General features: G+C 38.6%; 1 protein-coding gene and 1 pseudogene across 8 annotated transcripts in view; one reads left to right on the top strand and one right to left on the bottom strand.

Moving 5' to 3' along the window:
- Positions 1-26867, top strand: part of LOC135701450 (liprin-beta homolog) — a 167536-nt gene that overhangs the window by 62487 nt on the left and 78182 nt on the right. The gene's annotated exons all lie outside the window — the stretch shown is intronic.
- On the bottom strand, positions 8664-9773 carry LOC135701446 (uncharacterized; annotated as a pseudogene).

Genomic DNA, 26867 nt, shown 5'->3' with positions numbered 1-26867 from the left:
GCACATGGTGACAGGAACGATACTTTATTAACTTTATTGTTGTAAAATCGGTAAACAATCTATTTTAGAAAACCCCTGGAAATTCTCAGTCGGAAGCAGATTTGTCTCTCACTACTACTGGACCTTAATGTTTTGTATTTTCAGACTTGTAGAAAAGCTACAAATCACTTAAATAAAATCAAAATTGTAGGATTTCGTGGAATCCTTTAGCAAACTTTAATCAATTTTCAAGATTCTAAACATTGAACAAACTGCTCCTGAACTACGGAAGAACTTAATTAAGATTTAGAGAAATCCACACTGAGACCATAATAAATAAATTAACCAGATTTTTTTACAGATTTTTGTCACCCACATACAGATTAAAAGATATTCTGCAATGAAAATACAAATTAAAATTCAAAATAATGTGGCATCACTGACTGAAATTCGACAGTGAGCGTTCAAAAGGGCCTACTTGCAATGATCGATTCTCTTCATCTCTTTACATTGCTGCAGCTAAGCGAAACAATTCAAGCTGAACATTCGTCGACTTTCTCCTTGTATCCCCTCGGCCACGTAAAGACATTCCATGGTTTTTTTCAGTTTACAGATCGATAAAAGAAGCTTTTATCTAGCATCTAATACGACAAACACAACAAGAAACGGTTATGTGCTCAAGTTATTAACGAAAGAGAAAGTTGACGAAGAGAATCAATTAATGTTACTTAGGACCTAATGCAATGTTCAGCTTGAATATTATCTGAAATTTGTTCATTGTAGTGCTGTAACAGGTTGTAATGGTTATCAAAAACAACAGCAAACGCACCGATAAATGTTAATCCAAGCGAGTTATTAACAAAAGAGAAAATCTATCACTGTTACGTCCTTATGTATGCTCACTGTCGAATTTGTAATCTGTGATAATTATCAGCGAATCCAAACACATTAAGCAACCAACGATACAGACAAAACGGTTGCTTCGACTACCATGACAAACTCGCTTTGTAACATAGCTCGATTCGAGTGGTAGAAGGATAATGATATATTGCTTGCCTGCTTTGTTGCAATCTACACGGATGAGGACAAAGCTTGATATGAATCGAGAAAAGACATAACAAAAAATTCCCATTAACACACGTGTATCATCTTCGGCTTTACTTCGTGAAGCAGCTTGCTAAAAATTTGCTCGTTTCCTTCTACCGCCCCGAGTGAGCTGTGTCGCACGGGTTGCTTGTCATGGAAAAGAAGGAAGAAGATTATATCATTATTGCTTTCCACTTCTCACATAGCGATATCATTCGGTTCGTTGATCACTTGTCATTTTGTCATTTGAAGATATTTTTGATTCCTTGCAAATTATACATGTGTCTACAAAACGTGACAAAATCTTTAAAAAACAGCAATATTTAGTTTTTTTTTTTTGCTCAATCGGTAGATAAAAGATGTACCGAGAACTTGTTGGAGGGATTTATGCCTAATCCAGATCATCCCGATCAACTACAGGCCGGACTCGATTATCCGGAGGCTCGATTAACCGGAGGCTCGATTATCCGGGGCTCGATTATCCGGAGAAAATGGCTCGATTATCCGGAGTCATATTTTTTTTACCTATCTTGCAAATTATTTTTCTAAACCGCTTGGAAAACCGACTTTCGATCCGAAGACGAGTAACATACATTGTTCGACTCAGTCTGACAAGATCGGGAAATGACTATATTTAAGTGTTTGTGTGCATTTGTTACAAAATCCGGCGTTAAGGGGTGTTGGATTACCTTTGACCTGAAAGGAATCAAACATATCATGTGCCACAAAAACATACAAAAACTGAATCCCATGATGTTCCGTTCACTAATTAAGTCACGTTTCAGGGGAGGGAACGGCAACCGAACAAAATTTTTGAAGATCCGTAAAAAAATGTACCAAAGGACCTTTAACCCTCCGTTACTCGCGCTGTTGTACTTTGTACAACACACATGAGTTTTCCATTGCCATTTTGTTGCTGAGTTACCAATCGATCTGAAACCAACGAGTATTCCTCAAAAAACTTGTTTTGATCTAAACAAGCTTAACTTTCATTACAGTAAACACATAAAAAATGCGGATAATAGGGAATATGTAAATGGAAACAGCGTAAACTGTGACTATACTACGTGGGATTTGACTTAACTGAAAGTTAGTTGTCTCCGACAAAGTTGTTCAGGAAATCATAGCCTTGTCGCTGGCGGACAGTAGTTCAGAATTCTCTCACTACGTAGCGCTAGTATACATGTGAAATTTTCGCATGTGATATATCTCGAGATCCTGACCAGATAAAAAGTTACTGTCTTTCACAAAGTTTTTCAGAAGATCAAAGCCTATTGCTTGGTGCTCAATAGTTCAGCATTTGCTCACTACGCGACGCTAGTATACACGTGAAATTCTCATATAAAATATCTTGAGTATAGAAAGGTACTGTCTTCGGCATAGTTGTTCAGGATGTCAAGGCTTTTTCGCATGTGGACAGTAGTTCAGAGTTTTCTCACTTTCCGGCGCTACTATAGATGTGAAACTCTTGCATATAAAATATCTCTAGATCCTGACAAGATAGAAAGTAAATGTATTCGGCAAAGTTTTTCAGGAAGTCAAGATCTTTTTGTTGGGTGACAATAGTTTAGAATTTTCTCACTATGCGGTGCTAGTATATACGTGCCTTTCTCCCATATTCAATAGCTCGAGATCTTGATCAGCTAGAAAGTTGCTGTCTTCGGCAAAGTTGTTTAGGGGGTCAAGAATTTTTGGCTGATAAACAGTAGTTAATAATTTTCTCACCACGTGGCGTTAGTATACATGTACACTTTTCGCATATGCTATATCTCGAGACCCTGAAACAACTTTGTCGAAGACAGTAACTTTCTATCTGGACAGGATCTCGAAACAAACCACATGCGAGAATTTCACGTGTATTCTAGCGCTACGTAGTGAGAAAATTTTGAACTACTGTCCACTAGAGAAATCTATCTGATCAGAATCTCGAGATATTTTACATGCGAGAATTTCGCGTGTATACTAGCGCCACGTAGCGTAAAAATTATGAACTATTGTGCACCAAGCAATAGGCATTGACCTCATGGACAACTTTTTCGAAGACAGTAATTTTCTACCTGTTCAGAATATCGAGCTTAGCATACGCGAGAATTTTACACGTTTACTAGCGCCATGTGATGAAAAATTTCTAGGCTACTGTCCACCAGCCAAAAAGTCTTGACCCCCTGAACAAGTTTGCCGAAAACAGTAACTTTCTATCTGCTCAGGATCTCGAGCTATTGTATATGCGAGAATTGCATGTGTGTAGCTAGGGTTGGCATATCACAAACTTGAAAAGGAGGACATTTCATTTGGGGTTTGGAGACTAAGGAGGACAATGATTCCCTTTCTTAACATTAAATTAGGACAATGAGCTTTTATCAAACGTTTTGATAATATGTGCGCTATCACAAAATTCATGAACTGTAAAGGCTCAATTGAGATTGTTCATAACTTTTAGTCGTTAGCAATTAAATTCATCTTTTCATAACATTGGTGCAAAATTGTGCATTCCGTTTTTGTGCGTGTATTCTTTTTTTTTAGCGTTTTGAAGTTGAATCGCTGAGAAAACCTTATTTCTGATCAATCTCAGTACCACATGCAAATTTCAAGAGCACAAATATCAGCTCTCACGAAACTTATAACAAAGAAACTGGAACTTTACACTTGCTGCAGTTCAGTGCACAAGGAGTTTCAATTTCATGAGTGAAGTCACCACCGTCCAAGATTTATGTCCTAGAAATCTTGAAGTGATAGGGAATATCAGCAATCATGACGGTCATTGTTGGACGTTTCAATGAGTCACCTGAAAAAGCCTTAGGTGGTGGCCAGGGTAGACGCGACACGCGACGCGACGCGATGCGACTCTCTCAAGAAATAATAATAAATAATAAGATTCCTTTGAATTGGTCGTGTCGCATCGAGAATCGTGTCTACCCTGGCCGCCACCTAAGGTATATCGGATTGTAATTTAGGAACCAACTGTAATATAATATGTATTCGCATGTTTATGAGGTCCTGAATTTACCCAAGTTTTCACTAAGTAGGACATCCAAAATATGTACATAAGCAACCTACTGTATTTTAAATCAATATCTAGAAAAATGCACGAGCGTCTTTTACATCTTTCAATATATAATAGCTCAGCGTTCACTCGGCTGTAGATAGATGCAGGCCACTCTCGATGTGTGTCACGCGATCGTCTGTTTACTCGGCAGCAACCATTGTGTGGTCCTCCTCATTGTTCTTCATCAGCAGTTCTTTCGGCCGATGCGTCGGAGACTTTGGAAAGCAACCGTTTCGTGATGGGTGTTTGAGTGATGACCACTTTTTGCGTCCATTGCTGCAATGGAAGCGCTCTGCCCCCCGTTGGCGATATTGCCATACAATGAGACCACTGGATGCGGTTCCCGTTCTGATCGAGGTGGCTTTTTCGATAGCGGCAGATAAAGTGTTTATTGTGTTGTACCTTTTGACCATCGTTTTAAGATGTTTTGTATAGTGAACAAGAATCCTAGACTCTGTCAAGTTAATTCGGTTGAGTCTTATCAAATAAATTAATAAAGAAAATAAATATATATTGTAGCTCGTAAAAGTCACTTCTGATCAAGGGATTCTAAACTCTGCACACCCTAATCTGTGCCAATAGATTTAGCAGTGTCGAAATCTGTACCAAGCGTTGTGCCGATCGATCCGAAGTAGGCCGAAGTGCCGGTAATGGTTGGTAACAAAATTAAAAAAAAATCCTCATTTGAAATGGATCCACTCTATTTGCCCTGGAACTGCTTTAAAGTCAGAAACAAAGTCCACTTTTAATCATTAGTAGTAATCCTCGAAACTGCATGGTTTTTAAAACATTAATTGAAAAATTGCCATCTCCAAATCCTTTATCTTCATTTTGAGACTAGGTCAGTCACATGTCTGTCACAATTGAAAGCATGCGGCTAATTTGCTCCCGTAGTACACTACCGTCAAACGTTTTGTGATTTTCTTGTGTGACAGCTCGTAAACATCAAAAAAAGGTAAACGAAAATACAGCCCTTGGCGTCGGGCACTGCGGAAAGATAATGACACCTGTTTGGGCAATTGGTTCATCTTGTCATTGCCTTTGTCGATGTTTTCTTTCTTTTGAGGTAGGTTTAGCATGCTTACATTTACGTATTCAACTCGAAACAGATTTCAAAACCCAACAACTTCTGTTTTGCTGATGGACTTTGCATAACCCTAATACCGGCGATGACTGAACACCGAGCTCTACGCCACGCCAGAGAATAGTGGACGCCACCGGCAGTCAGAAATAGAATCTTTTAATGCGATGGAAATCCATTATCGTCACCGTCGTCGACGGCTTCACGTGTTCGTCATCACCGGGAAATGTTGTTGGGGGATTAGTTGTTTTGACAGATTACAGTCAATTTAAATATTTTCTGCGCTGTAAACTAGAGATTTTGTGGGCCCTCTTTCGTCATCCATTGTCCGAAATAAAGCTAAAGAAATCTACAACTATAGGGTTAAGATCTTATTTCCGTCGTACTAAGCGCAATCGGCACTTTAGCTTTTTTTTAACGCGTTTGAACAAAACATTTCTACCATAGATTTGATAAAGAGCCACAAATTGTTGAGATACTTTTGAAATTCTTGAATCCAATTTCGTCACACGAGTTCCAAACATTGAAACGTCATTGGAATCACTTCGACATACGAATGAATGCAGAAAAAATTGATTCGCTAAGAGCGCTTCTTTTGACGTTGAGAAAAATTGATGTATGTGACGGAAATGGGCACTTATTCCGAAGTAGTTCTATACTCTAGAAGAGTAGTGCAAAAACGGATCGCCAACGTAATCGAAGCCGACTACCCCGCAGTAAGTTTGTAATTTGTTTCTGTTAACTCCACTATGGTCCCTCTACCCCTAACCGAGCGGCTTGCCGTAAAAGAACACGAAAAGTAAGCTTTAACAATCGATATAACTCAATTCGTGTATCGTTTCGATTGAAAGGTGGGTGGCTTTGTCGCTTCCTGGCCATTGCCGAAATTGCCATTGTGTACGCTGGTGCGATTCATTGTTTACCCGAGGTGGTTGAGGTGGTCTCCAAAAAATAAGAACAAAACAGTGCACACCAGTGCAACAGTGCGATAGGCAGATGGAAGAGGTTGATTCAAAATAAACTTATCGTGTGATGATGTGATGTGAATAGAACCCACCATCAGTGCAAGGATTACCTATGACTGCAGATACTTCACTAGTTGTAAAGTTCTGCCGGATGGTTTGTTGCAGCAGGTTGAATCAACTTCATTGGAGACCTTTGGAAGACAAACGACAAGATGTACGTCTATCAACACGTGACAAGGGACTGGCAAATTCACGAACCCTCGTCCAGTCTACAAATCCTTTGAAACCCTTAGGCTGCGTTCCCCTCCCCCCCCCCCCAAACCCAGCATATAATAATGTTTGATTAATTAAATGTATTCAAAAAAGGGTTATTTAGAGCGAACAATCTTCAACTGGAACGTACTCACCAAATCAATATATCCGGGAGCGCATTCCCGATGCTTAATTTTCTCTAGTCATTTTTAAACAATTCCTCCTCCAGCGAATCCAACCACACAATAACTAAATATCACTTTTCTTCTTCATGTCACTCTGTGCACGCATCGTGAAAAAGACCAGCCCCGATCCTTCAAGTGTACATTTTCAGATCGCACGTTAGCGATGATCAGAGCCAGTTGTCTCACAAAGAGCCATAGACAGAGATGAATAAGCAGCTTGTGAATAAATGCACTTTGATGTTTGGTTCTGGTAGCAGGATGGGCAAACGGCCTCCGAAAGATTTTGACCGGATCAGCAACCAAATAAAAGGAAAAAAAAACACAACGACCGACGCAAAATCGACACTGATCACTTCTTGGATGATTGGATATAAGTTTTGGCACATACTTTAAAGTATTTTGAAACTATAATTGTTCAATTTCCGGAAGGAAGAAACGCAGCTGAAAAAACAACACGTCAGATTTTCAACGCAGCCTACTTGATGTTTTTTTTTTTACTCAAAATGAACTTATCTCGAGTAACATTTGAAATGGGCCTATGTCCAAAACGTAAACAAATCGGGATTTGATACCATTCTTTAGCACCGCTTGATAGCTACTAATCGTGTAAGAAAGTTCCGCATAATCGAGAAAAATCATTAAAAATAACTCGATTTTCGAAACAGCCGATCAACGCAATTTTTCGATTCATTAATAGGCCCGCAGGCTAAAACGGCCAACCATTCATTTATTTCATTTCATTGATAAGCCTAGTGACGTAGAAGGGCCGATGATTGAAAAATTTCAAACCAAAGCTAGGCCCTACTGCTTGAGGCAGGGCCGATGATTTGGTTTTGAATTTATTTGACGTTGCGAAAAGGCTTAGCAAAGGGCCTACCATTTCTGATGACAAGCACAATGGCTTAACAAAAAGGGCCTATCCATTGAAAGATTCACAAAAAAGGCTTATTAATTTATGAAATTATATTTTTATCGATTCTCATATATTTTTGGAAGTTTTTCGCTTATTTTGGATGTTGTATACTGAGATACAGTTACTATTGTTATTGTTATGTTACTCTAGTTATCGTCAAGAAAAATCAGATTCGAGTAAACGCACCGCATACTTCAAGCAGACCAATTTCTGACATAGGTCTCAAATTCAAGTGAAAATATTAAGTATAGTATTGCGCACTTCACACTCAATTGGACTGCTCAGTTACAAAGTGCAACCTACAAAAGTGTGACAAAAAAGTGTGATCTGTCAAAATCTGACACATTCATGACAGATCAAACTGTCACCGGTTCTTTATTTGGATGAATGCCGAGACCTTTTCCAACGCCAGATCACCAAGAAAATAAGTGGAGCAACGGTTAGTAGAATCCTGCGCAGGGCAATGCAGATAAAAGAACGTGAAATTCTACGATTCTGTTCTGAAATGAATGCTTTCGATTGGGATATCTATAATCTTGTGTTTCTTGATGAGGTGTCATTGGATAACAAGGGTGTATTACGAAATCGGGGCTACGGAGCAAAAGGGAAACGATTGACATATCGAGGAGAGTTTGTGCGACGTCCAAGAGCATCATTTTTGTGTTTTCTGAGACTTCACGGTGTGCTTGACAGTTTTGAAACCGAGGGCACTTTTACTCGAAAGATATTTTTTTAATGTTGTCGGGAGTTTGCACTGCGCAACGATAAAGTCAATCGCTATCCCGGATTCAATTCCGTATGGATAATGGATGGAGCTCGCATTCATTGTGACCCAAATATTATATACGCTTTATTGGCATTATTCCTGTATTTTTGCCCCCTTATTGTCCATTTTTTCAATCCAGTAGAGTTGATTTACGGAACAGCAAAATCACGTATCAAAAAAAATTATTCAGAAAACTCTAACGCCAACATGTCTCATATTGCATTAGAAACTTTCATGGGGCTACACAATTCTAACTGTACGAAAATATTTAAACATTGTGGCTATTCTTCTGGTGGAACATTTGATTCCTCGTCAAACTGGTGATTCAAATAATAGTTAAAAGCAGAAAAAACAACGTTTGTTTACTGGAAATAAATCAGGCATCAACTTTTACAAATGGTCTACGTCATTCATGTCAGTTACATTCTCTGAGGCTAGAGAACGACTAACCTCACCCTCCTGTGGCTTGATGGAATCTTGCATTGCTGTAACAATGCTAGTATTGGTGGAACATCTGGCTCGCATTGCCCCAATCCGGTGCTTAATACGTTATCCCAAAGTAAGAAGTTCATAAACCTCATCTTCCAATGTCGATAGGTCCGTCGAAAATGCCTCATTTATAATTGTAGCAACCGAAAGTCCATTGCGCGTACTTTCTAATTGCACGGCTTCTGAGACGGGGACCGACCGAAAGAACTTGATAATTGAATGCGGGGCACGTTCATGTGCAGGAGCAGAATGTATGTAGTTCGCCCAGATTTTCCAAGAACTTGCGTGTCCATTGAAGTGTGTACCATGTATGTCTCGCAGCTGATTGGCCAACACTGTTAGCGATTGATTGTTAGGAGCTCCCGCTCGATCTCTGTTCTGGTACCGAATCAGCTGCATATCGACTAATTCCCATAACTGCTTACATGAGACTGCCGTTGAGTAGATGTGCACATGTACACGAATTTCCTTGGAGCGCCAGCTGATCAACAGTTTGCTATCCACCTTGTCAACATTAGTGCGTCTACGATTCGCTTGGTTATGCAGGTACACAAACTTTCCCAACTCTCCAAAAGTTGGTTCGTTATTTGCCCACGTAGGAACTTGAAGTCCATTGTCTTCTTCAAAAATAACTTCTTGGCGAATCACAGGTTTTATGACTCTCCACAATCCTTGCAAAACTTCTTGTACGTTATCACCGTACAATATCTCTGACGCAAACTGACCTCCGGAAGTTTCCCCTACGAACCTGCGCTTGTAAAACGTTGCCCGCAGTGAGAGATTCCCATTCTTGCTGTATTCTCCGGCTTGTTCGTTCACGGGATCATTTTCATTCCTACTTGAGTCATCTGTTCCCAAAGGTCCACAAGGATCGTACAAAGGATCGTTTTCATCGTCGAGGGCTTCGATGGAAAAGTGATCGGAATCCATATCTTGGTCGTAATCAATGCCAGCTCGTGAATTCCTCAAATCAACATATGACCCAGAACCTTCTACTTCATGGTCGTCCATGGCGCTATTCCTAAAAACAAAACAAAATCGAAACTCAAACCTTGGTACTGTAGTTGATATTAATTTACCTGTTATTTATTGCTCCAAGCCAAGCTCCAAGTTATGCGGCAGCCGCCAACCTCGTACTTATTACTTATAAGAAGAATTTAAATAAGAAACGTAATGGGAACGGTAAAAATTGCAAACCGGAAACTTTCGTTCTCGAGTTTGTTTATTTATTTATCATCTCGCGCTTGAGCCGTCATTTGACTTGGCAGTGTTGCCGGTTTCTGTGAAAACAAATAAGAAATTTTTAAATCATTTAAATAAATTTTATTTGGAATTTGTAAATGGCTCTGGTTATGTATCTAATGAACAAAGTATTTAAATAAATTATAATCTATTTGTTTAACGGTAATACAAGTGTCAAACATGAGCAAAGTATAAATAAGGAGAAAAAAACCAAGGAAAAAACTTTTTTTCTTGACATTTTGGCAACTAATCTCACCTATAAAAAGTGTGATTGTTTGTTCGTCTTGCATAATCATGAATAACCATTATTATTTTTTTGAATACTATTGAATATCGTATTTTGTACCGTGACCTGTAATCAGTCCGTCGGCCCACTTATCGTTGTGAAAAATTCGTCAGCTCCACTCCCTCCATCTCCCTTAGCACCCATGGGAGATTTCAGCTTCACAACCAGCCCATATTGATTCTGCCTCTCTGGATTACAAGTTGGAAATTTATCGGTCAACGAACACTAATTGGACAATGCGGAACATGCGGTGACTTCGAGAGACTTCACTGAAGAAGAGAAGAACAGTCCCAGTAATTGTGTGTTTCTTTTTTATTCCGATGAATAAATTGATGAAGCAGAAAGTTGCAGCGACTGTCTGAAGTGGGCTCGAGTTACAGAGCTGCAGTCAAAAAATAAGTAATAAAAATTCAACAGCCACCGTCCGACCAACGACGGGAGGGTCGGCTGAACCAGCGCAGCGGACACAGGGACAGGGTAATTAAAGCGCGTACTCTCCAATTTCACCCGGCCCAAACTGCAGCAGCATCGGAAATTGAAATGCAGATTTATTCATGCGCTGCCTAGCTAGTTACTTAGTGCCTTGGTGATGGGGCCATTCAACTGTCTCATGAATTCCGACGACCGCACCGACTTGACATCGCGGAAATGTGTCACTTTATGGAGCGTTTTCAAGAGAGACAATAAATTATATCCGTCTCTATTTGGAGATGCGATCTGGGAGATTTGTTGTGACGTGGCTGTTGTGATTTCCCGCGGCTTAAAATTAATCCTATTTAGAGGGACGGTGAAGGGGGGGAGAGGTTGTTCAGCCTAATCGGGGCGCTTAATTGCCATCATCTCGAACGGACAAAGAGGAGAAGCACAATCAATATGGCTGGGACAAGACTCCCGGTGTGCAATTTAACGCGTGCAAGTCAACAGGGGGGATGGACGAACAGCGCTTCAGGAAAGTCATGAACAAATAGCTTGCTTTAGTCTAATTTTATGCAAATTGTTTCCTCTGCTATACACGGTCGTTAAGCATGTCGCTCGCTAGCTGTGAGTATTAGATTAACGAAAATTACCAACAGCAAGCAGCAGCAACAGCTTCTGCGGGAGTCAAACAATTTCATGGAAAAATCGATAATTTTCGATTCGATCGCTTCGAGGAGGATCACTTTATCAAAATCGTACTTTACTAAACGGTGAAGTGTCGTCACGCTTGTAATCAATGAAATTGAGGGAACGGGAATTCAAATAAGCCTATCATGGAACATGCTGATGCTATACAGATATAGTGACGGAGACACGAGAAACAGGTTGTAATCGTTTTCCGTAAAGCCGCTTATGTCGTGTGCCCACGTTTCAGGAGGAGCCATTCAGAGTGTGGCAATTTGCCTGACGGTGGACAGCTGGATGCTGGAGTATATACGAATAGACAGGCCTGAGGGGAATGGTGACATGTGTTTCCAGCAGAAGGTGACGCACGACCATATCGTAGGCTGTTATGGCGACATCAGATTACTTGAAATGATTGTGTCATTATCAGACGGGGTGTTCAGTTCAGATTCCGAAGATTTTCTTTGAAGTGTCCTGGTAATTATCTAGAAATTGGTCCGCATTATTTTCTCGCAATTGTTCCAGAAATGCCGACTTATTTTTTGGGTGACATCCGCAACCAAATTGGAATCACGGATTTGATTGCCATGGAGTTGCATGAACCCTTCAGCACGAATTTTTGAAGTACTTTTTTGAAAATGGATCGCTGTTGTTTCGATTGTTTTCATCAAAAATCAAACAAAAAAAAAGCAAACAGTCAACCACCAAAAAGTTTTGTTTGTTTCTTATATTTTTTTTATATGCACCCGCGCCCAGCACAAATCTAAGTTTCGGTCTTTGAACATGGCCTTCTGCAAGATAAAGTTTAAACTTCCACGAAAGCCTAGACTTTTTTTCCTTGATTTGTTTTCCTTCGATCTTGTTTTCCGTGCTGATCAGCTTCTGCACCTGAACTCTACCTATCGATCCATCAACTCATGAACTGGGGACCAACGGATTTACTTCCGTTCCCCCTTACCTTTAATTTTTCGTAATTCTTCTTTAAATACATCTGTTGAATTTGTTTTCGAGTTTTTCTTAGGATTTGGTACCTAGCAGTAATTGAGCATTTCTATGGGGTTTTCCAAATTGTCCAAGGACCATGATGCTTTTATTTCTTCTAAATCTGGTATGTTGGACAATTATCAAATTCCGTCATTTTGAGAATTTTTACCAGCTCCAGATTGATAAAAACAAAGCTTTGATTTTGTTTTTCTAATCCTAGGATCACTTAAACTTTTATAAGTCACAAATCTCAAAAAATATGTCAAATTTTAAAACTCTAAACAAATGTCAAAGCCTCAGAATTTTGGAAATCTTCTTTTTTTTATTAAAGATTTCTGTTTATATAATAAGAATATCTACTAAATCAAACATGGCTTGAACTATAGGGTCCCAAGTAGCGAATCATGTCGAAATAGATGCAAAGATTCTATGCAAATCATAAATAATCCTTGTTTATCTATATCCGAGTTTTAAGGCTCTTTAAATCCTTCTGAAGTTCAGATCAAATGATCTACAGCATAGGGTCCCAAAGTGTGGGTCGCGACCCCAGGGGGTGGCGAGCCTATTTCCGGTGGGCCGACACGTTCCGTATTTTTCGCATCTATTTTAAGATATTTCTCTCAAATTTGGCAACCCTTTCGTGAATCTTCATGTATCGAAAGAAAATTCATTTCGTAAACGCATAAATAAAACATCTTTTTAATTGACCTTTCTTACGATTATAACACAAACACTTGCGAAATCACATTTTCAAGTGAAAAATTTGTTATCCTCACTTTTTCTCCAGCCAAAAATGTTGGCTTGTTATTGTTATCCTTACGTTTGGACCACCTATACTCGCGCATATAGAATGGACCATAATTTTGTGCGTGCTTAGTATAGATATTTTTGACGTTTAAGGCCCCCGTCTGGAAGTATTATTGATATTATTCCCTTGCTGGCATTTTTTAGAACATCTGGGAAAACCCGCAAAAATGAGCTAGAAAAATAAGCTAATCGAAAAATCGAAGCACACTACGTTCTAGCATAACTTTCTGGCAACATGATAGTTGGAAAATTTTTGGGAAAATCCAACCCACAAAAAAACTGGGTTGTTTTTCCGACATGAAGACCACCCAATTCCGGCCACGTGATTGCATAGGTGTAGACACCATGTTCTATCTTTCCCCTCTGATAGCTCGTGATCTTTATTCTAAAGTACCAGATAATTATATACTAGAAGATTCGTGAGAATGTCAGGAATCTTTTGGTGTACTTCAAAGTACAATTTTCCAACTTTCCTCGCATCGTTTTTCCATTTCCATTTCATGTATACCATTTTCCCGATATACCGGTACATGGCGAACAAGGCATGGGAAAGAAAAAAAACTGTACTAAACACGAATTTCTCGCGAAGAGCTTTCGGCTCACATGATTTTTGCGGACGGCTGACTGAAGCATGCGAATAGTGGTGTCGTATGTTTAGCAAAATATAATTCAAGTTGTTGATAATGAAAAAGGTCATCAAGAAATAAAATGACTTTCCCTACATCCTCCATTTCACCCTGAATGACAAAGTGTTCTCTGCAGGTCGATGAAACTAGCTAGGTTATTTGTGTTTTCTTTGTTTGGAGTAAACATATAAATATTGTTTGGGAAGCAATATAAGCAATAAGCAAAATATCCTCCCACCTTGATATTGACTATATAATCTACACAGCAGGTATTATTGATTTCCGTATCTAAGAATCACATTCAAAACGTCATATGGTATAATTGCCAATACCTCAAAAAGCTCCGCGATGTGAATAGAGTCCCTATTGACGGTGTGATTTGTTGTAAGAATCACCGAGCTGATTCAATTAATAATTACGATATTACAGTCGATAATGACAAGACTTTGCTATGATGTATTCTGAAACTTTGCATAACTTATATCCGCAGAAAAAAATGCATCAGTTAGTTACAGCATAGGCAATTGCTTTATTGCAAATGACAGTAACGTTTATTGATAAAGTGAAAACATTTCTCAACTGTTGTAAAAAGTTAATGCTTCGTTCAGAGTTGGGCACATTTTAGTTAATCCACTAGGAACATTTTCGATAGCGATTATCGCTTCCGCTAATTTTTTTAACCGATATAAAAAATCAGAGCAACCTGTATTTTGAGACATTCATGATTATAATTTATAATTCGTACACTAAAAGACTCCTGAAATAAGGTTGTTTAGCAATTATCGAATTATACTGACGTATTATCTGTAATAGAAGCAATAATAATAGTTTTTGGTTAGTTTGACAAACCTCGGCAACTTTATATAGATAGTCAAGTCAATTTCCGGCAGATATGAAAAGCCACAATTACTTGCGACTACGATACATATTATTCTCATTAGATGTGATCATCCCTACTTTCAGAAGAAAGAAATATTTATTTGCTTCGCGAAGAACGTCGTCAGCTTAGCGTACACTACTGTTTATAAATGTGCAATCATGTATCTCTCATATCTAACATCAGCAAAAAGGTACTTTACAAAATCATTCTAGAAAGTTGCAGAGAATATCAGGCGTAACATTTGATAACGGCACAAACACTTTTGTAAACAAAAGTTGTAAGGCCCTTTACACGCGAACCGAAGTACGCCCACGCAAACCAATACAATTATCGGAAAGGGGAAAGTGTCTCCCAGCCGATGATGTTGTTGGATTACGTGGGCGTACTTCGGTTCACGTGTAAAGGGCCTTACAAACTTGTGCTTACAAAACTTTTTGTGCCGTTATCAAATGTTACGCCTGATATCATCAACATTTATGCATCATATCATTTTATCCTTCATATCCAAATCAAGGTCAGATAGGCTAGGTGATGTAGAATTTAATTTTTCATTTATGTGTTCCCGAACTTATCCTTGGTAGTGTACGAACAGAAACAGTGCAATGACGTGTACTAAAACCGAATATGAGCAACAGTTGTTCGTATTTTCGATTTTCATAAACCGAACCGACACATCGATCAGTTTCAGTCTACAGCAGAGATGCCAGATCTACGGAAATATCCGTAGATCTACGGATTTTACAATTTTTTGCGGAAATACGGATCCGTAGGCAAAATCTACGGAATTCGGTACAGTTTCTACGGATTTTTTCTTCAGTGTACGTCTCCCTTCAGAATCGAATTTTACAATCTAGAGTATAATCTGATTCTGAAGGGAAAGAAGCATAAAGTAAAATACACCTCTGCAACTTGTAGACCGTTTTCTGCGACTCTGTAGCTCTTCCCTCATATGAAATATCCCGTAAGCAAACGTCAGACTGTGCGGCCTTCGGCAGCATGGCGGCCTTCGTATTATCTCTTCACTCCGCCGAAAGTTCTCATAATATACTGTCAATCTTTGCATGAAGGGAAAAATTTTCGACGGTGCCGTGTGAAGGCGAATAAAAGTCGTGTCGAGACCAGTATTGCAAGCGGTCACCGTAGTCGACACATTTTCTATGATAATCGACTGCCTTTACTTCCAACACTTGCAAAAAAAGCTTTCAAATTACAGTACCAAACTAAAATTGATTGATTGATTTATCTTTATTAGGGAGGCTTTCAGCCTGGGGCTGGTTCGCATCCAATTTACCAAACTAAAATGTCATACGGGAGGCTCTGTCATACGACACTGTTGCCGAAGGCCGTCACGAATGTATGTATTTTAGTTTTTCTCATAATAAGAGCTGCTGATGTTGTGCTTGTGTGAATTCTGAAAATAGCAAGCATCGATGGCTTAGTAATAACCTTTCTGATCAGAAATGGTTTAATTTACACAAAATTGAGGAATTAGAACGAAATCACATATGTCATATGATGATTATTTGATAATTTTCTTTTTGCTCGAATATTGTTCTACCGTTTGCGTTGTGTAAGAGAGACGACGTTCTCTTCCCCGTCAGCTCGATGATGATCAGGCCTTGAACGTGTTCATCAAAAAGCAGTCGTCGGCTTCATAAAGGAAACTTCGGTTAAATCGTGGCTTTCTTATAAGATTACGACACTACTGTACCGCTGCGGGATCAGAATTGATCAGATCGCCATAGATGATCTTGAAACCCCTGCAGTGGATCCTCAAATTGAGCTGGAGACCATTGTCGCGGATAATGAGACAGAATTGCTGATTGGGCAACAGGAAAAGCTCCTTTGGAATGAGAACAAATGCCTGGAGACCGCTCCCGCGCAAAACAGGGTTCCTCTGTCATTAATATATAACGAGCTCGGCGAAGAGATAGCTTTTCCTGCCATATGTTTTGGCCATCTACGGAAATTCAAGCCAGGGGTTCGGGTGACATATTTTAAAGAGTCTGAATTATAAAGAGACATGTCAAAATTGGAACAATCGATTATCTGTCAAGTCATAGGAAAAGTCATTCCAATCGAGCAGAAGACCTGTCAAATGAATAAGATGTCGTCTCTTTATAAATTCAGGTTCTTTAACATATCTCATGATGGCATCCAGTGAAACTCGTCGTCAAGACAAGCGTGTGGCCAAACCACAACATTTGTTATATATGACAATGAAAGTTCTTCACCTTAGAGTTTCCTAAGGCTTGCAATGCACTTTTACGTGCAAGGGGACCGCAAACATTACACGTGTCAACCTTAAGGACCACCTTATTCATGGAGCAGTGCATTGAGCGAAATCTATCCTTCCTCAAATTAATACCGAATTCAGTACAGTATTAGCAACAACAACTTGACTGCACTACAAAGAACAACTATGGTCAATCATGATCCAGTCACGTGCTGTGTGTACTTCAACAAGCTGATTGACACGATTGAATTTCAACACCGTGGAAGTCCTCACACGCACATCTTGCTATGGCTGAACAAGGATCCCCGGGAATCAATCATTGAAAGTATGCCAAAAACTACAGGTGCAACAGTAGCATGGTATTCATACCTGTACTACCATCGGCCCTTTTCAGGGTCACCAAGATTTTTGAAAAAAGAGTTAAATTTCTGAACATGTCCCAACTAAAATTCATATCAAAAGCTTCATGACAATCATAGTCATACTAAAGAGAATAAACAGAGAGAATCCTGCTCAAATTCCTATTCCTACACAAAACACAAGTCCTGCTACAGTTAACAAATAACATTTATTATATAAGAGCACGTAGTCCGACGTCACCATTGCGTACAACCCCAGAGGGCTGTCCCTACTAGTAGTTTTTCAAAAATCCTTTCATCGATTTATCATTTTACGTAAAATATCACCTTAAACCAAAAAAAAACCGTAGAAATCCGTAGATTTGAATAAGTCTACGGAATTACATAGAAAAAAAATCTGGCATCTCTGGTCTACAGCATGATGTGCTCTTCTCTACACATGTCGGTCGGGAGTACGTAGACTTGGAAATATGATGGTCAGCATTCTTATGTTGAACCGGCCTCCCCCGATACTGCGCCTTGAAGGATGTTTCTTATGGCCATTTCTGAGATCCGAAAATATTTTCCGGGTTTCCGAGAATGCAAAGTAACCAACTCCAGTGATATGTAAGAAAAAAAAATCCCTGATTTCAGTACCTACATGTGGTGTTCAGCATTTTCACGGAGAAGCTACCTCCCCGATATTTGAAAAATTGTTCCTGTGAACATTCCTTAGATTCGGAAATTTTTTTACGAGTTTTTCGAAATGCCAAGTGACTATTTTCATTGATATTTATGTTCAACTGCCGGTGATTTCAGTGAGAGAAAATTAACCTCCATGTGGGTTCAGAATTTTTAAAAGAGAACCAGCCTTCTCTGATAGTGAACCTTGAATAATAGGTCCTAATGTCGTTCATGAGATCCTGAAATATTTTTCCGAGTTATCAAGGGACCATTCAATGATATTTGAGTTCTCACACCGCTGTTTTCAATAAGAGGAAATAATCCTAAATGTGAGTTCAACTTTTTCATGGAAAACCGACCTTCTCCGATACTGAACCATTCCTATGATCCGGAAATATATTTACAAGTTTCTTGAAATGCTAAGGGACGACCTTCATTGATATTTGACTTCAAATACCGGTGATTTTAGTAAGAGGAAATTTACCTATATGTGGTGATCTATATTTGTATGGAAAATAGGTCTTCCCCTAAACTGAATATTGAAGAAAAGTTCCTATGACCAGTCCTGGGATCGGCAAATATTTTTCCAAGATTTTTGAAATGTCACCAATTGCAATGATATATAAGGTTAAATACCAGCTATTTCTACACCGGGGAATCAAATAAGTAGAGATCAATATTTTTATGAAGTTCCTTCCTTCCCCGATGGGACCAAGTTCAATGCCACTTGAAATCAAATACCACTGATTTCAGTGAGAGGAAGTTAATCTAAATGTAGGTTCTGCATTTTCATGGTGAATAGGTCTTTCCCGATACTGTACTTTGAAGGATAGTTCCTATGACTATTCCGGAGATCCGGAAATATTTTTCAGAGTTTTTTTTTAAATGTCAAGCGACTAACATCAATGCTAATTATATGAGTTCATACACTGATGTGTTCCGTAAGATAAAATCAACCTAAATGTGGGTTCTGCATTTTCATGGAATGCCGGCATTCCCTGATACTGTACCTTGACGAATAGTTCCTGGGATTCAGATATATTTTTTAAGTTTCTTGAAACACCAATTGCAATGATATTTAAGCTCAAACACTGCTATTTGCAATAACAGGAAATCATCCTAAATTTGGGTGCAGCATTTTCATGTAGGCCTCGCTTAACTCAATCGATAAAGGCGCAGCTACAAAGCAAGACCATGCCTGGACGTTACTGGGTTCGATTCTCGGTCTGGTTAAGTTTTTTTTAAGTTGGAAAATATATCGAGTACCCTGAGCATAAAGTATCATTGTACTTCCTACTCAATTATATAATGCAAAAATGGTTCTGGCTTCGAAAGCTCTCAACTGTGGAAGTGCATATATAAATCTAAGTTGCGAGCACGCAATAAGCTTGAAATGCGAACAATAAGAACCAGATTTTCATGGAAAACCGGCCTTTCCTGATACTGGACCTTGAAAAATAGTTTCAAGGCCATTTCTGAGATCCGAAAATATACACCCAACCGGTGGATGTAAGATTCGCTTACAATTATGTGGGATTCATCATCAGAGGATGTAAGTGGAGACCGCATGAACCGAGGATGTGATATACCTAGCTGGGGTCCAATGCAAGAGAATTGGAGACCGAAAAATGTAGAGTGTATTAGTGAGGTAAATTTATTATGTCGAAAAAAAAATAGGAAAAGGTTGCCGATTGGACTCGAACAACGAACGTTGCGATTATTAAACCTGTGCTTTCTCCACTGCTCTCTCCATGCTTCTGAATAGGTATAGCCTAAAAGCAAACAAGAAGCGTTCTTTTCGTCTCACACTCGACTTCGTATGCTTTTTCTGCTGGAGAGATTCGCGGCAAGGGTGTGCGTCGTTCTACCATGTTATACATAAAAATCAAGGCAAATGCTTGCTTGTGTAGGTAAAAGCACAGACAAAACACGAAATAAAAAAGACAAAAAACCATTACATCGCTTGCATGGTCAATCTCTAACATTCGTTGCGATGTTCATGAACAGAGGATGATAGGAAACGGAACTAACATTCATTGTTATAGATTTTTGGTTTGCGTGTATTGTTGAGTGTTGTGAAATGAAACGTGATAATCTTCAATGATATATGAATTAAAATAAACACAGAAAAACATTCTGAATTTTACTGGTGATGTAAACATCCATGCATGCAAACATTCATGCATGTAAACTTCCATTTCACGTAAACTAGCCACTTGCAAGAACTGTTATTTACAAATTTGGACAGTTGCGTATAACAAATGGAATATTTCATTGCATGTCTCATAAATTTACACGATCTACAATGTAAATCTGTATGATATATGACACTCCATTTATGTACATCATAGTAACGGTATTTTACACTACTTTTTTAAACTGTGAAGGAAATTTACATACACGTCGATTTACCGAATTGTAGAGTTTAGCATATTCATGGAGATAAGACTACGGAGCCCTCCTTACCTCAGTCAATTTTAGCATAGGTCCATTCTGGAGGCGGCTGGGTCCGATTCCTAGTTAAGTTCGGTGGTTATTCATCTATGCAAACATTGTATATATTTACGTTATTTGACAAATCTCAGCTAATCATGACATTCACTTATTGCAAACAAAATTAATGAAGAAAACAATAGTACTGCAGTCCTGATTATCAGAGTTTTGTCAAATCAGTCCGCATCGTGCTCTCTTGCCGTGCGGATCTATTTGCTTTTTGCTGAAGGAAGTGTTACTACTACCTAAAGCTACAACAAATTTAAACAGCACTTTTCAGTGCTCAACCTGTAAAAATTTTCTACTTTGTTCATCTCTTATTCCTCTACGATCCTTGTTTGGACCCTACCCGAGGTAATCTTTCTTGGATATCGATTTGGAAAATTCCTCTTCGATCCTTCAGATTCTTATAGTAATCTGCTTGGAAATCGATTTGGATAAAAATTTGCTGCCGCCATGGCGCCTAAACGTAAAAGAAAGGGTCAAACTCTTGATCCCCCTTCTGATGAAATTAATTTGAGTAATCAATTTGATTTGCTCACGGATGATGAGAATGATCCATCATCCTAGAAAAATTCTAGTAAACTTTCCCGGCTTAATGCCAAGAAGGAAAAGATTCCCCCTATTGTGATAACCACTTCCGATTTCCATGCTCTTCGCATGGAACTTTTGAATTTCGTGAAAGTTAAGTTTTCACTACAAATTGGACGTCGGGGTGAATGCCGTGTATTGGCTGAAACCTTGGACGGATTTAAATGTCTTCTCAAGTATCTTACTGAGAAGAAGCACAAATTTTTTACTTACGACACCAAAACTGAACGTGTGTTCAAGGTTGTCATGAAAGGACTGCCCAGTGGTGAATCCCTGGATCAGATCAAAGGTGAACTGGCAAAATTACTTGGAGTTGTGCCACTCCAAGTAATCAAAATGAAAATGAAATCCCGTCCTGGCGATTCGCGCAACGGGATTTCTAATGATTTTTATTTAGTTCACTTCAAGTCTAGTGAACTAAACAACCTTAAGGCCTTAGAAAAACCTAGCCTTATGCTCCATGTCCGAGTGAAGTGGGAACACTTCAGGAAGACTGGAGGAAATTTCCAAAACCTCACTCAGTGCCGTAAGTGCCAGGGATGGGGTCACGGAACTAAAAATTGCTACATGCCAGCTAAATGCATGAATTGTGGTGATTCCTCTCACGCAAAGGACGACTGTCCTGTGAAGGAAGATCCTAAGAAATTTAAATGTTCAAATTGTGGTGAAAACCACAAATCCAATTTTTGGGAATGTAAGACTCGCAAAGCGATCCTACAATCTCGTTCTAACCGACAGGTAGGAAACGCTCCACGTTTCCGACCAGGTACAAATTCCTCTGCTGTTAACAACGGTCAGCGAGGAACAAATTCTACATTCGTACCCGTAGGTACAAATATCACCCCTGCTTCAAATGTTTCATCTGTACCTACTCCCCTCGCTGCTAACAATGTTCAGCGAGTTAATGGAGCTACCTATGCTGCTATTGCAACGGGTAGAAATCAAAATACTAACCAAAGTAATTCTAACGGAAATTTTGACAATTTTGACTTAGGAAGCATTACTGCCCCTAAAATGGAATTTTTACAGAAATCATTAATTGACATGATTTCTGATATGCTTAAATCTAACTCCATGTTTGATGCTATTCAAACTGGAGTAAAATTTGCTAATAATATTGTCATGACTTTAAAATTCAGTAATGGATTTTAAAGCATTAAATATTTTAAATTGGAATGCTCGATCTCTTAAAGATAATGAAGACGAGCTATTTAACTTTTTGAGAGTTCATAACGTGCATATTGCTGTTATAACTGAAACGTTCCTAAAACCTGACCATAAGGTTAAGAAGGACTCAAATTATTTAATTTATATAAATCATCGTCTTGATGGACCCTGTGGTGGCGTTGCCATGATTGTTCATAGACTAATCAAACATTAAATTCTTTCTTCATTTGAAACCAAAGTTTTTGAAACTTTGGGATTTTCTGTTGAAACAAAATTTGGACAACTTACGTTTATAGCTGCCTATTTGCCATTCCAATGCGTAGGCCAGCAAAAGAATTTTCTCAAGGGTGACCTCCAGAAACTTACCCGTCATAGGACTAAATTCTTCATTATTGGTGATGTTAATGCAAAACACCGCTCATGGAATAATGCTCAAAGCAATTCCAATGGTAATATTCTGTTTGATTATTGTTCTGCAGGTTATTACACTATTCAATATCCAAACAGCCCAACATGCTTTTCTTCTGCAAGAAATCCCTCCACTATTGATTTGGTCTTAACTGATTCATGTCAACTTTGTAGCCAATTGGTTACCCATGCTGACTTCGGTTCTGATCACCTTCCAGCAACTTTTGAAATATCACAAGAAATAATTTGTAATCGCAACAGCTCTACTTTCATTTACCATAGAGCTGATTGGGAGCAATATCGAACATTTTTGGAATATAAACAACTGTTGCTCATATTCGGTTTTAGTACACGTCATTGCACTGTTTCTGTTCGTACACTACCAAGGATAAGTTCGGGAACACATAAATGAAAAATTAAATTCTACATCACCTAGCCTATCTGACCTTGATTTGGATATGAAGGATAAAATGATATGATGCATAAATGTTGATGATATCAGGCGTAACATTTGATAACGGCACAAAAAGTTTTGTAAGCACAAGTTTGTAAGGCCCTTTACACGTGAACCGAAGTACGCCCACGTAATCCAACAACATCATCGGCTGGGAGACACTTTCCCCTTTCCGATAATTGTATTGGTTTGCGTGGGCGTACTTCGGTTCGCGTGTAAAGGGCCTTACAACTTTTGTTTACAAAAGTGTTTGTGCCGTTATCAAATGTTACGCCTGATATTCTCTGCAACTTTCTAGAATGATTTTGTAAAGTACCTTTTTGCTGATGTTAGATATGAGAGATACATGATTGCACATTTATAAACAGTAGTGTACGCTAAGCTGACGACGTTCTTCGCGAAGCAAATAAATATTTCTTTCTTCTGAAAGTAGGGATGATCACATCTAATGAGAATAATATGTATCGTAGTCGCAAGTAATTGTGGCTTTTCATATCTGCCGGAAATTGACTTGACTATCTATATAAAGTTGCCGAGGTTTGTCAAACTAACCAAAAACTATTATTATTGCTTCTATTACAGATAATACGTCAGTATAATTCGATAATTGCTAAACAACCTTATTTCAGGAGTCTTTTAGTGTACGAATTATAAATTATAATCATGAATGTCTCAAAATACAGGTTGCTCTGATTTTTTATATCGGTTAAAAAAATTAGCGGAAGCGATAATCGCTATCGAAAATGTTCCTAGTGGATTAACTAAAATGTGCCCAACTCTGAACGAAGCATTAACTTTTTACAACAGTTGAGAAATGTTTTCACTTTATCAATAAACGTTACTGTCATTTGCAATAAAGCAATTGCCTATGCTGTAACTAACTGATGCATTTTTTTCTGCGGATATAAGTTATGCAAAGTTTCAGAATACATCATAGCAAAGTCTTGTCATTATCGACTGTAATATCGTAATTATTAATTGAATCAGCTCGGTGATTCTTACAACAAATCACACCGTCAATAGGGACTCTATTCACATCGCGGAGCTTTTTGAGGTATTGGCAATTATACCATATGACGTTTTGAATGTGATTCTTAGATACGGAAATCAATAATACCTGCTGTGTAGATTATATAGTCAATATCAAGGTGGGAGGATATTTTGCTTATTGCTTATATTGCTTCCCAAACAATATTTATATGTTTACTCCAAACAAAGAAAACACAAATAACCTAGCTAGTTTCATCGACCTGCAGAGAACACTTTGTCATTCAGGGTGAAATGGAGGATGTAGGGAAAGTCATTTTATTTCTTGATGACCTTTTTCATTATCAACAACTTGAATTATATTTTGCTAAACATACGACACCACTATTCGCATGCTTCAGTCAGCCGTCCGCAAAAATCATGTGAGCCGAAAGCTCTTCGCGAGAAATTCGTGTTTAGTACAGTTTTTTTTCTTTCCCATGCCTTGTTCGCCATGTACCGGTATATCGGGAAAATGGTATACATGAAATGGAAATGGAAAAACGATGCGAGGAAAGTTGGAAAATTGTACTTTGAAGTACACCAAAAGATTCCTGACATTCTCACGAATCTTCTAGTATATAATTATCTGGTACTTTAGAATAAAGATCACGAGCTATCAGAGGGGAAAGATAGAACATGGTGTCTACACCTATGCAATCACGTGGCCGGAATTGGGTGGTCTTCATGTCGGAAAAACAACCCAGTTTTTTTGTGGGTTGGATTTTCCCAAAAATTTTCCAACTATCATGTTGCCAGAAAGTTATGCTAGAACGTAGTGTGCTTCGATTTTTCGATTAGCTTATTTTTCTAGCTCATTTTTGCGGGTTTTCCCAGATGTTCTAAAAAATCCCAGCAAGGGAATAATATCAATAATACTTCCAGACGGGGGCCTTAATAGTGTTAATACTATCTAGCACTCGGGATGAATGAATTAATTCTTTTCCCCATTAATATAATAGTGTGTGCGTATTAGACGTCAAAAGGTTTTATGAATCGAGTGAAACTGGTACTGAATGAACTTACACATTTAGAAATACCTAATCGTACACGTGAAGGAATCCATCTTTGACATAAAGTATGAGACGTAAATATACATGTCATGTCAAATTAAGAGCGCCGAGACTGAAAAGCTCAAAAGTACGTTTGATTGAGCTGAATTTCGCGTCTATTATGACTCAATTTTATGTATATCAAAATGACGCTCGTATATGTCACTCTCAGAGCACCTAAATTTACATGAATTTTTCTAAATGTGTAGACAGTCTTGGTAAAAGTGTGTGTAAATGCAGAGTGAATGATGCAGGAATACACACATAAATACTTTTAATTCTGCTCTTTGCTGTATTCATTTTTCTCTTTCATTCATGATTATGCTGCTTGTTGTAGAAAAGTTGCCGATCAGCTTGCATTTATTCGCGAATCGTTCCGGTTTCCTTTTCGTTTCCATTGAAGCAAGTGCTCATTGAAGCAAGTGAAATATGTCAATGAAAAGTTATCAATATTCGCAGCTTATTTACTATATGAAACTTTTTCAGAAATGGATAAGTGGTTGCTAAAGAACCCTAAAAGTGAAGATTTAGTAGAAAAAAAGAAAAGTTATATTGCTACGGTACCAACCAAGTGGAATGCGGAGAAAACTCGAAGATGACGATGACAAACCTATCACTAGTGCAAAAAAGAAAACACGAAAATACGATGCCGATTACTTGCAATATGGTTTCTTTGGGAACGATGAATATGAATTACCACGGCCTCAATGTGTGATTTGTCTTGAAGTGTTGGCCAATGAAAGCATGTACCCAAATCCGTCATCTTCAAACCAAGCACCCTGATTTGAAAGACAAACCTCTTGATTTTTTTGATGCGAAAGTAAAGGCACTGAAGAAATCCAGAAATAATATGAAAGCATTCACGAAAGTTACCGATAAAGCTATGATTGCGTCTTATCATTTAAGTTTGGGAATTGCGCGCTCCGGTAAAGCTCAAACAATCGGTGAAAATTTGATTCTCCCTGCAATGAAGGAAACTGTTTCAATAATGTTCGGTCAAAAATACGTACATGAGATTGAAGCTATTCCACTTTCTAACAACACAGTGGCAAGAAGAATTGATGGAATGTCTGACTGGATCGAGGACGAGTTTGTAGGCAGAATACAGGCAATTAGTTACTTCTCATTGCAATTGGACGAGTCAACTGATGTAGAAGGGCTATCACAATTGATTGTTTTTGTTCGACGCATCTGGAAAGAGGATTTTCATGAGGAATTGTTGTTCTGTGAGCCAATTATGCGCGAAACGAGTGACGAAATATTTGACGACCCCGGCGTAGTGGTTAACATCCATACCTCTCACGCCAAAGTCACGAGTTCAAATCTCACCCCCGGAGAAGTCACGAATTACCCAAGAGTGTTAAAGTGACCATAATAAAAATAAAAAAAAAATATTTGACAAGTTGGATTCTTTTGTCAAGACCAAGGGTGTAGAATGGAGAGAAAAAATGCATCGGAGTATGTACGGACGGCGCACGTGCAATGTGTGGTAGAAACAGTGGAGTTGTGACGAGAATTTTTAAGCTAAATCCTAATGCTTCTTGGACTCACTGCAGCTTGCACCGGGAGACATTGGTGGCCAAAGCTCTTTGCGATGACTTCAAAAACGTGTTGACCACCACGATTAAAATTGTAAGCTTTGTAAAAACCAAGCCCCTCCAATGTTGCTTATTCGATAAGCCATGTTAAGACATGGGTAGTAACTTTACTTCACTGCTGTTACACACGGA

Source organism: Ochlerotatus camptorhynchus, unplaced genomic scaffold (assembly GCF_037179485.1).
Source record: "Ochlerotatus camptorhynchus isolate MF236.1 unplaced genomic scaffold, CSIRO-AGI_Acam_v1.1 ptg000162l, whole genome shotgun sequence".
In the NCBI taxonomy this organism is placed as follows: Eukaryota; Metazoa; Arthropoda; class Insecta; order Diptera; family Culicidae; genus Ochlerotatus; species Ochlerotatus camptorhynchus.
Note: the sequence above shows the minus strand (reverse complement) of the source record. Positions and strands in the feature narration are given on the sequence as shown.